Source organism: Anastrepha ludens, chromosome X, assembly GCF_028408465.1.
Source record: "Anastrepha ludens isolate Willacy chromosome X, idAnaLude1.1, whole genome shotgun sequence".
NCBI classification, from domain to species: Eukaryota; Metazoa; Arthropoda; class Insecta; order Diptera; family Tephritidae; genus Anastrepha; species Anastrepha ludens.
Window position 1 is genome coordinate 16842308 of NC_071503.1, and position 11443 is coordinate 16853750.

General features: G+C 36.2%; 1 pseudogene; it reads right to left on the bottom strand.

Moving 5' to 3' along the window:
* Positions 1–210: 210 nt before the first annotated feature.
* Positions 211–10173, bottom strand: LOC128869786 (uncharacterized; annotated as a pseudogene).
* Between the last annotated feature and the right edge of the window lie 1270 nt (positions 10174–11443).

Consider the following 11443-nt stretch of genomic DNA (forward strand, 5'->3'; position numbering starts at 1 on the left):
CGGAGAGAAGGCATACATGTATCATTATCCAAGCCAACCAAGGTCTTCGAGATGTTCATAGAAGTTCCAATAAATACCTGTTCTTTTCTCCTTTTTTGTATATCATCAATAACAATTAAAAATAATAAAGGAGGAAACAGGCAGCCTTGCCGTACGCCAGCACTGATGGGAATGCTTTTCGACAGATTACCATTCTGCAAAATCCTACATTTAAAGTTGTTGTAGTGCGCGCGTACAAGAGATATTAGTTTCGCCGGGATCCTTCGAGCGGGTAACGCGTCCCATATGCTGTTACAAGAAACGCAATCAAAAGCTGTACTGTCAATGTTTAGTTGGATGGTTGTCTGCCACTCTTGTATGTACTCCACAATGAGGTGTAGGGTGGTAGTTTGATCTACACAGGAACGCTTGCTTCTGAAACCTGCTTGCTGTGTTCCCAGGGAGCTGTCTATAGTGGTTTTAATGCAATTTAACAGCACGCTGTACAGGATCTCAGACGCTACTGACAACAGCATAATTCCTCTCTAGATTTTGTCACCTTTCTTCGGCAGGACAACTAATATAATATACCTTGTAACCGATCATCGACGAGCTTTTCTTGGTCCCTGATTGCAATGAAAATTGTTTTTGAGGGCTTTTATTTCAGCGATTATCTCTTGTGTGGATGGTGGGCAAGAAGATACTTCCGCCGACGAATGGGAATTATGGTTTAAAGATCCCAGCAGGGGGCCATTTGAGTCATTCTGTTGATTTAGAATTTCACCAAAGCGTTCTCTCCATCTTTGCAATTGCTCACCTTCAGTTGTTAATATACTTCCATCTCTCTCTTTGGATGGTGGGGAAGAAGATACTTCCGCCGACGAGTGGGAATTATGGTTTAAAGATCCCAGCAGGGGGACATTTGAGTCATTTTGTTGATTCAGAATTTCACCAAAGCATTCTCTCCATCTTTGCAATTGCTCATCTTCAGTTGTTAATATGCTTCCATCTTTCGCTCTGAGTGCGCCAGTTGTTTTTTGACGAGCTTCCGACATTTTAGTTGCATGCGAGTGTTCTGGGCGCGAGCCCATTTACCCAATTGCGTTTTTCTTGTCTACAGGCTCTCTGCACAGTTTTTGTGAGTTTCCTAGCAGCTTACTGCTTGTCGTTAATGCTCTTTGCTTGATCACGCATTTTCTTAGCCCGTCTCCTTTCCTCAATCAGGTACCATATTGATTCACTCATTCAGGGCGTTCTATTAGGGTGGTTGAAGCCCAGGGTTGATTCGGATACATTGATGAGGCTGAATTTCAACTGCTCCCATTTATGATTGATACTGCTATGCTGGAACTCATCAGTTGTCGTCTTATGTTGAAGCGTTTCTGAGAAGGCTTACGATCCTTTTTTGCTGACGCGACCTTTAATTTGGTGGATGCCTTAACTAGTGGTGGTCCGAGCCAATATCAGCACTTTTCTTCACTCTGACATCTAGCAGACATTTGCGCCATTTTCAGCTAATGCATATATGGTCGATTCAATTGCCTGTTTTGCTAGCTGTAGAGTTGAATAAACAGTACCTCGTTGCTGTTTAAGTCGCCAAATGCATGTTTACCCATTATGTGTTCAAATCCGTTGATGTTGCTGCCAATTTGGGCGTTGAAGTCACCCATGCAGATGGTAATGTCTCCTTTGGGAATTTTAGACAGCGTTTCCGTTAATTTACTGTAGAATTGCTGTTAAGTTTCAGTGTTGTTGTTGTTGTCGTAGCAGCATAAACATTCACCATACTTACATACGGGGAATGCTGCTGGATATAAATCCGGGTCGTTTCCGTAACGAAGAACCGACTGTCGTAGAAACGCTCTATAGTTTCAATGTCTTCAATTCCGTTGGAGCGTAGATTTGTACAACTGAGATTTTTTTGCTTCCTCTCAATCCATCATTATCCGCTTGTTTATTGGTTGCCAAGATATGAGAGAGCTTAAAGCTTTCTTGCTGAGAAGGAGCTCTACATCTTCGGTGTGGTGATTATTCGGGTCTTGACCGGAAAAAAGGAGTTTTCCACAATGGGTAGTTGATGTGCGCCAGAGCCGTTCCATCTTACTTCAGCAAGTCCCAAGATCATCTCTAAATTTAGGCTTAAATTCAGCTACGGCCTGTTGTAGTTTGCCGCATTGAAAAAGAGTTCTGGCGTTCCACGTTGCGATGTTTCCTCGAAATTTGAAAGAGAATGTAGCTGGTTTAGTGTTTTTTGGTGACTCAGCTATATTTGAATTTTCGCTAAGCATACATGAATTTTGCGCCTCCAAATCCGTTGTGCGTGCTGCCGAATAGGGGGGCTCCTCACAACTTGAGAACTCCTTGGAGACAATTTTTCCGTAACGTTTTGTTTCATGCTAGCTACACTAGTATTCATTGGCAATTTCCGTGCGATGGTTATAAGCGCAAAGCAGAAGCTAATAGGATGTACCAACCCTTTCTGAACTAGCACAGATTTCAAGGCTTAGACGAGCGGCTTGCAGCCGCACCTAAAATGGTGAATAGACGCTGCAATCCTGATAAGCCCTTAAATCGGATATGTGGGAGTGGCCTCATCAGGATTCCCTTCTTACGCCTTCTCACATTACCTCGCTCTAAGTGAATGGCGATCAGGGACTTTCCCCAAAGTAAAGTAGCTTATCGGAAATTCCTCTGTCTGGCGTTGGAAATTGTTTCGCTTGTCGCTGACCGATAGATTTTCACCAGTGTTCAACGAACTTCTTCACTTCCTGAGAGAAGTGGCAGCACAGCCCAGCTCCTGAGAATTTCCTTGATGTGACCCTTTGTAGGTCCACAGAAAGGTTGAGGACCAATTAGGGGGATGTTTGCCATCTTTTTTGCTAGTTGGTCCGCTATTTTGTTTCCCTCATGTCCTTCGTGTCAAGGAACCCAACCCAACCCAATAATATTGTGTTGAAGCTCCCTAGCATATTAAGCATAATGTTCAGACAGTCATATACCAATTTTGAGGTAGTTGTAGTTGATAGAAAGACTTTCAGAGCCGCCTGACTATCTGAAAATATGTAAATGTGGATTCCTCTCATTTTTCTACGAAGACATTCCCTCACATACATATACATATCTCAATGGCATTTATATCTGCCTGGAAGATAGGTGTGTAGAGACCCATTGGAATCGATTTTTTAAATTTGCCCACATTGATTCCCACCCCTGTTCTACCATCTTCTAATTTCGATCCATCAGTATACCATATCTGAGATCCTTGTTTAAATGTGATTGAACTATTTGTCCAGGCCGCACGTTCCTTAACCCTCCAACAGGTTTGGGAGATAATGTAACCACCCTGTGAAGAATAGGAGTGTGTCGGAAGTCTTCTAAAAGTACGTTCACATATGCATTAATAACCAGTAAATCCACAAAATTAATCTACGCGTTCACATATGGCAGATAACCTGCAAAATTGGCAATCAGCTGTCAATACTGTTGTGAAAGGTTATTTTTCATAGAAATTATTTCGGTGTTTTTGGTTAGTTTAATTATTATTAACGATATGAAGGAAAGACAAGCAGAAGGAATAGCTATTTTAATTGCGCAATTGGCAGTTAATAATAAACAGTTGGAGGAAATCCGTAAACGACGTTTACTGAGGTTTCAAAAAATTACGATATCACATTTTATAAAAAGTAATAAGAGGACACACGTTTATGGACACATGATTTTTTTTCTGTTATATGAATGCATAGTTAATAATACCAAAATATAATAATAAAGTATAGTAACAAAAATTTTATTAGAATTATGCCTACAAACCAGTTTTCTTTGCCAGCAACCCTTTTAATTAGTTTTTAATGTGACGTTTTTCTTTACACGCGTAAAAATAATGATCTATTACACAGAAAGCACAGAGTTGTATGTCAAAAAGTATAGTTGTTATTTAGGATTATTTTATAATCTCAGATTTTGGGAGAGAAATTGTGTATGGGAAATCTCGCCTTTTAATTAGGGATTGGGAGTTAAGCACGAAAAAGTAGATCATATTCTTATATGTGAACGTATTATAAGATCTTTAGATGCCCTCTCATATCTCCACTTTTTAGGTCGGAGTTGTCTTTTAGTCTTAATGCGCTCAAACGTGATTTTTTTCAATTAAAATGGGAAGCGGTGGTATGCATAGGAGCACACCTAATGTGTCAGTTGGGCATGTTTTCATGGCTCCTGTTATACCAACGCAGTTTGTTGAGATAATTTCCTGCCTTTCATTGCTGAACTTTAGGCCACCATACTAAGGAAGCATAAGTGCCTATAGGTTTAGCGACAGCTTATGGCTTTTGCAGTAACTTTCTCAAGATGAGAGAGTTCCAAGTGAGCGTTTTCTCAAGGTTGATGTTGATGTTCCTTTTCCTGGTGAACGGCACTAGCGCAGTTTTACATGGGTTAATAGAGAGCCCTTTGTCGGTGCACCATTTGATTATTATGTTGAGGGCTTGTTGCATGCGATTAGAGATGTTCTCCTCATGCCAGCCCACTTCGTATATTACCAGGTCATCAGCATAACCCTGAGTGTGTGATCCAAGATTATTCAGTTTGGACAGAAGTTTATATATTACTAGTGCCCACAGAAGAGGAGAGTACTCCCCATTACGGGCAATCTCTTGTGGCCTTGATAGACTTTAATCTTCCTCCTAATTCTTTACTGATCGTTCTGGATTCCAGCATCGATATAGTCCATCGTCTGATGGGTTTGAGTACGTCGTTTTGAGATAAGGCATTGATTGGCTCATAGGACGTATTATCGAAAGCTCCTGTTATGTCAATAAAAGCGTAAAGTACGATTTGCTCAGATTCAATAATGGTTACAAGACTCAATTGCACTCTCAGTAGATTTACCTTGTTGGTAGGCAAATTGAAGTTGGTACAGTGGGAAATTAAGATCCAAGATTTTTTCCTAATTGTTTTGAGGAAAAATGAGCTTATTTTCCAGCTTTAGGTCCGCCCTTTGATCATAAGTGACTAGTTCTACGGACATTGTGGACTCATGTCCATATATGAATATAAATATTAGTTTAAAAATACAACATATTGTTGAATACTAACCCTTGATGTAAATGAATGCTTTACAAAGTTAAGTAAGTTATTTTTTTATGTGGATATTTTGAAATAAATATGATATTACATTTAATATAAATACAATTCAGTTAATTAGATATTTTAAATTTCACATTTATTCATGCAAACTAAGAAATAATCCATTTCCGCATGCAAAATGCCGGCATGCAAATAAACATGGGAGAAATATGTACAAATCTGCCTAACACCAGAGAATGTTAATGAGATGAGAATGCGCAAATGTTCCTGTTAACTATTTTTAGTACAATTGAGATTTGGAAGGTTTGTGGTAAGGGATTTTAGAACACTGACTTTATAGACACCACACTGAGTTTTGCCCACACAAAAATTGAAAACACCACACATCTGTCACCTCAACACACAACACATCTCTCAACTCATAATTAAACCAATTAGATTTTGACTATTTTCTTATTTTTGAAATAATAAGCAAATGCGTAAAATTTATTACACAATTTTTTTTCGATTACATTAAAAAAATAATTGCTGCCGGGAATTGATATCGATGAAATAGGCGGTGCGTTTATTTCTGCGACTGCTTATATTTTTACTAATATAGTTTGCTACTTTTAAAATGATAAGCGCATACATAAAATTTATTACACAATTTTTTTCGATTACATTAAAAAAAAATTAAGTAAGAAAAAATAAAAAAAATTGGTTGCCGGTAATAGATGTCAAGTCATATGGTAAATATGGCTGGGATAAAGGTGCGGTGCGTTGTGATACAAGGCTGTTCATATCTTGCGTCCGACGGTGATAAGTTTTAATACATTTTTTGAAAAGTAATTCACGAAGTTTTTTCATTACATGCACAAATGAATGTACATACTATGTATTTTCTTAATGAACGTATATAACACTACCAAATATAATACATACAAATGTATGTATGTGCATGTTAAAGAAAGTATTTTTGTCCAGAAATATAATAATGGTTTAAGATAAATCAACACTTATTTTATGTTGTATTTCAATTTATAGTTTATGTATTCGACAGCATATTACATATGTACGTATGTATGTACATTTGTATATTAAAAACAATAATGCACAAGGGCAAAAACATATTATTTTCATATGTATCATACATATGCATGTATACCTAATTATCCTTGACTTATTTATTCACATGTCACAGCACATCACATTCCTACAAGAAATCAAATAAACATATAATACGCACGAGTGAACGAGCTTCTTCCTAACAAGTGCAAAAACATTTCTGCTCTAAAGCCTATGCAGGTGTGTATGTATACATACTAGGGCGGGTCGATTTAAAAATCGCTCATTGCTCTGTGAAAATCGTATTCTAGGGATCAAAATAAGAAACTTTGCCGAAGGAACCATACCTCTAAAACGAATTCTGATGTCCCCCAATTTGGGTCGAACTTTTGGGTAGGGGCAAATTTTGAAAAATCCCACTTTGACCCATTTAGAGTGCTCCAATCGAGTCCAAATGTATGACCGACCCCCACTAACTTTGGACGGCCGATCCACCCATGCCAGTGGCACACCCCCTGGAACTCCCCTGGGGGGTTTCCCATACAATCATTTCAAAATATCACCATTTTTGGCCTTTACATGAAAAAATCAGCTAAATGGCTATGTTTTTTCTTTATTTTTATTTATTTATTGTATAATAATATTTATTATTTATTTGTAATAATATATATTTTTTCTCTTAAGAAATTTATTTAGTCAAAACACATGTAAATGAAAAAATTAATTTAAGTGAGTTATAGAAAAGAAACTAAAAAAAATTATTGTTTGAAGTCTTTTTTACTTTCAAGTCTGGGCAATTTCGCACGCTCTCTAATGTCGTCGCCATAACAGCCTCTACATTTTCCGGTATAACCCGTTTGGAAACGCTAGCTAGCAATTGAACATGTCGTTCCGTTCCTTGTATGTGTGATGGAATTTGTGGATCATTAAACGGTGGATCATCTTGGTCTTTCAATGTATCGTACGGAATGCTTCGCGTGAATGGTGGTTCAAATACGATATTTATATCATTCAAATTGATCATTTCCGTATAACTTGTGCAATTAAAGTTTATATCTTGTTTTTTATAAACTCTAAGTTCCATTGGCTCATCAACATCGCACAGTGGTCCCGCCGCGTAGGAAGAGCGGTCATAAGAACTTTTGGCGTGATAAATGACTTTTTAGTCCATTTTTAAGTTGAGAAATGTTTTTATTTGTTAAAAAAACATTAAGACATATAAAAAATAATATATATATAATAAGAATATACAATATATAAGATATAATAGTAGTAATATATAATAAATATAAAAAGTCAAAGAAAAATTAGGTACACATTTTTTATATAAAATTTTTTTGTTTCGTTTAAAGTTTTGCATAAATCTTAAATTATAAACAATAATAGAAAAAAACATTAAATTCCGAAAGGATGAGCATTAAGTATACTTTGATGACAGTTAACTTATTCTTATTTATGAAAACAATAAAATATTCACTTCCAAAAAAGTTAATGTACTTAGAAATACAAAACTTTTAACTCAATAAATATAACACTTCTCTTGACATCATAGATTTCTTTTTACATGGTAATTTTCGTAGACTAGATATAAATGGATCGGAATTAAGAAGAAGCATGTGCAAAAGATCCTTGTTAGTTACAGTTCTTGAGTGCTTTCTGGTATTGCCACGTCTGAATTGTTTCACTAATTTATTACATGATTCAGCTGCCTCCTCTGATAATTATCCAATTGATAATAAACAATGATCGATCACCTCCGACCCATGAATGAGCACTTTATGAACTGATGAAGGTAAATTATACAATGAATATTTACTAACTAGAATTTTAGCATTGTCTAGTGCGTATATTTTGAATTTATTCGAATTAATTTTAAAACCAGTTGAAAGACATTGTAGGAGAAAACTACATTTTTCTATAATGTGTTTGTCTATTCCTGTGATTTCGGATGATATGGTTGAATGAAGGAAAAAATTTCGTGCTCACTAAGAGCACAGCACACTTTACCATCAACCATAGTTAATTGTAAAGAATGACTTACTTTATAACTAATTCGGTTTCAGTTAACCAATTACTGTACTTGGCAATCAGCCTTGTTTTTGATCTTTGCACTTTTTTCCAGTCAAGAGAAATCAGTGAACAGATCCAAAAAACACGATTTTAAACGTCTTATAAGGTTAAATTCTCAGAGTTTCGTAAAGCTTGAATTATGTTCTTCAGTACGTGGCGACATCTATCAACATCATTTTTAATGCTATTGTAACATAACCACGTGTCCAGAATATGCATGCGCGTAAATGAACACTTCAAATTTACACCTGAAACAAAAAACAATCTTTATTAGCAATCTTGGTAGAATCTCATTTTTCCAAATTCTACACATTGGTACACATTAGACCCTATATCAGGCGCAATCGAAGGTCATCGCAGCTGGAAATTATTTTTCCTTAAAGAGGACATACGTAAAAATATTTTAATGTATGTTTCATTTGTGCAGATTCGTGCGAACTTAGTTAAAACTTTACAAACTTCTTATAAAAAAAATAAACGGCAAATTTTAAAGTACGTATTTCGTACGGTCTGAAAACCTATTAAATAATAATTAAAAAAGATAACAAAACGTTTAACATGTCGTACATACCTTCAACTTGAATTTCCATTGTACAACAGGTCATAAACACAGTAATGCTTAGAAAAATAACACTTCCCGGAACTGCATAAGTACGGAGCGGAGACCACGCTAACTATCACTTTTGAAATCCTCTTACTTTGGAGGCACGATTATAAGTGAATTGTTTGTGCAGTTGAAATTTCTTTTGTACTCTAAGTTACTATGACTAATGAACTAACATTTAGCTAAATATTGTTGGATGATTTTAACATGACTATTTTCATCCAATGTCCTATGGCGGAACCACTGTGCATCGGTTCGATAGCGTAGAATTTTCTTGATGGCACAGTCGCGCTTTTCTTTGCTATCATCAAACACCATTGATAACAAGATTTTCCGAATGTGAATAATATGAAATATCTTTGATTGACAATTTTGCAAAAACGAGGTTCTTGAAATCGTGACCAACCAATGAACTTGAAAAATAATGCACTGCCGTACACGACAGAGCTGTAATACTTGATATTGAAGTACATTGGCACATAACATTTAATTATAAATTCAACCAGAATTCTTAAATTTGCATCTGGATTTTCCGTTGTATAAGTACTTCGAATCGGTGGAAATTTCAATTTTTTCTGGAGCAGGGGGCATATTTTGCAACTCAATTTTCTGGAAGCCGTCCACCACCGGAAAATATATAATAATAAAATAATTAAAAATGGTTGACAATTATAATAAATGAGTGATAGCAATAACTTACCGGAAGAGTTTCACAAGTTTCGATTTGACGGCTCAGTTTTCCGGTTGCCGATCTTGGTCCAGTGCTGGTTGATTTATCCAAAGTTTCAAACAAATGCCGAAACGGAAGTTCGTTGAAGTGTAGAAGGCAAACGAACCAATGCAATGGTCTTTTTAACAGCAATTCGAATCGTCGTATAATTTCACCGTGTGGGCCAGTGTTTGTTGGCTCACCGTCAGTGCATATTCCAATTAATGCATCCAGTGATATATTTTTATCGTTGAAAAAACCATTTAATTTGGTTGTTTTGTATTCAGCGGTTTCATGTTCCAGTCTTACGTAACCAATCAATTCAGAATTGGGTTCTCTCAAAATAACAAGATGAGGTTCTTTTACCATACTAGTATGATACTTCTCATCAATTTTATCTAGTATCATCTTTTCTGCCATCGAATGAAAACGCTAACAAACTGGTATCATCTAACCGTTTGCGAAGCACTTCTTGTCTGCATTTCTCTTTTTCTCTACGAACTTTCAATTTATCCATGATGAGAGGTTTCCCATGCTTATCTTTAATTTTAAAATCTTGCAAAAGAGCGGTTCCCAATGTTAATGCTACTCTGTCAGGCACACCAAATCTGTCACATACCAAGGCAAAGTTAAAACAATCGTATCTCTCTGTGCATTGTGAATTTGTGTTTCTATCCATATCTTCTTGAACCCGTGGCGGTGCGTATGTTGAATCATCGGGATCTTGGTCTTGAATCTCCTTGCCCTTCAGTTTCCATCACAAATGCATCCATTGTTAGTCTTCTCTGATTATGTTGATCGTGCATGAACTATTTGAGGCGTTCGGGAACCAAGCCGCATGCACATGGAGCTGCCTTCAAATCGCATTTACATATTCCAATGTAAAAAATTGTTTCCAGAGATTTTACATACTCTGTAAATTGTTGGGTGTTGTTTCTTCTCTTGATTTGCTCTTGATACTTGTGAATCAATTTATTCAATTTATTAAATACACTTTTTTTCAGCATTATTTCCATACCAAGTTCCAATCAACTTATCTTGTACTTGAATAGTGAATGATTTATGGGAAAACTTTTTTTGTTCTGTTGTAGCAGGTTCGCTTAAGTAAAAATAATATCTCAAGATATCCAGATAGGTCGGTAAATTAAGATCAGTTAAATCAGTAGACACACCAAAAACAGTAACATCATGCTTGGGTATAAGACTCATTGGGTTTTCGATAGTTGTTGATGTAGTTGCTTCATCTTGCGGTGTAGAGGATGGTGGATTCATTGTAAACTTTTTGATTTAGAATGGTCACTTCACTTATTGTTTTTTTTGAAATATTTTTTTATCTGAAATTAGCACTTCACACTTTGAGTTCTTCACAACGACTTAGTGCATTCACAAAAACTGTTGCGTTATACGAGTATATGGTCTACGAGACGAGGTAATAAGAATGAAATGATAATTTCAATTCTACCTGCTGTGTCTTGTGGTTGCTTAAAAAAAACAACACAAGCAATTTTACGATCTGCAATTGTGTCAAAGTGATACCTTCATTGTTTAAAAGGGTTGCGGTGCATTCCAGTGATACCTTAATTGTTGAAATGGTTGCAAAAAACGTGCATTTCTTAAGAAGGCCCCTACCCAAAAGTTCGACCCAAATTGGGAGACATCAGAATTCGTTTTAGAGGTATGGTTCCTTCGGCAAAGTTTCTTATTTTGATCTCTAGAATATGAAGCAATGGGCGATTTTTTTGCCTCCCCACAAATCGACCGGGCTTAATATATACCCTCTTTATGTCCTAGCTAACATACATATACATACAGTTAGTAACAGAGGTAAGTATTCACCGGACACGTTTTCAATTTTCCCCCAATCGACTCATTCAAACAACGTATATTAAGTTATAACAAAATTGTGTTTTATTTACATGCATGAAATACAAAAATCATATTTAATCCAA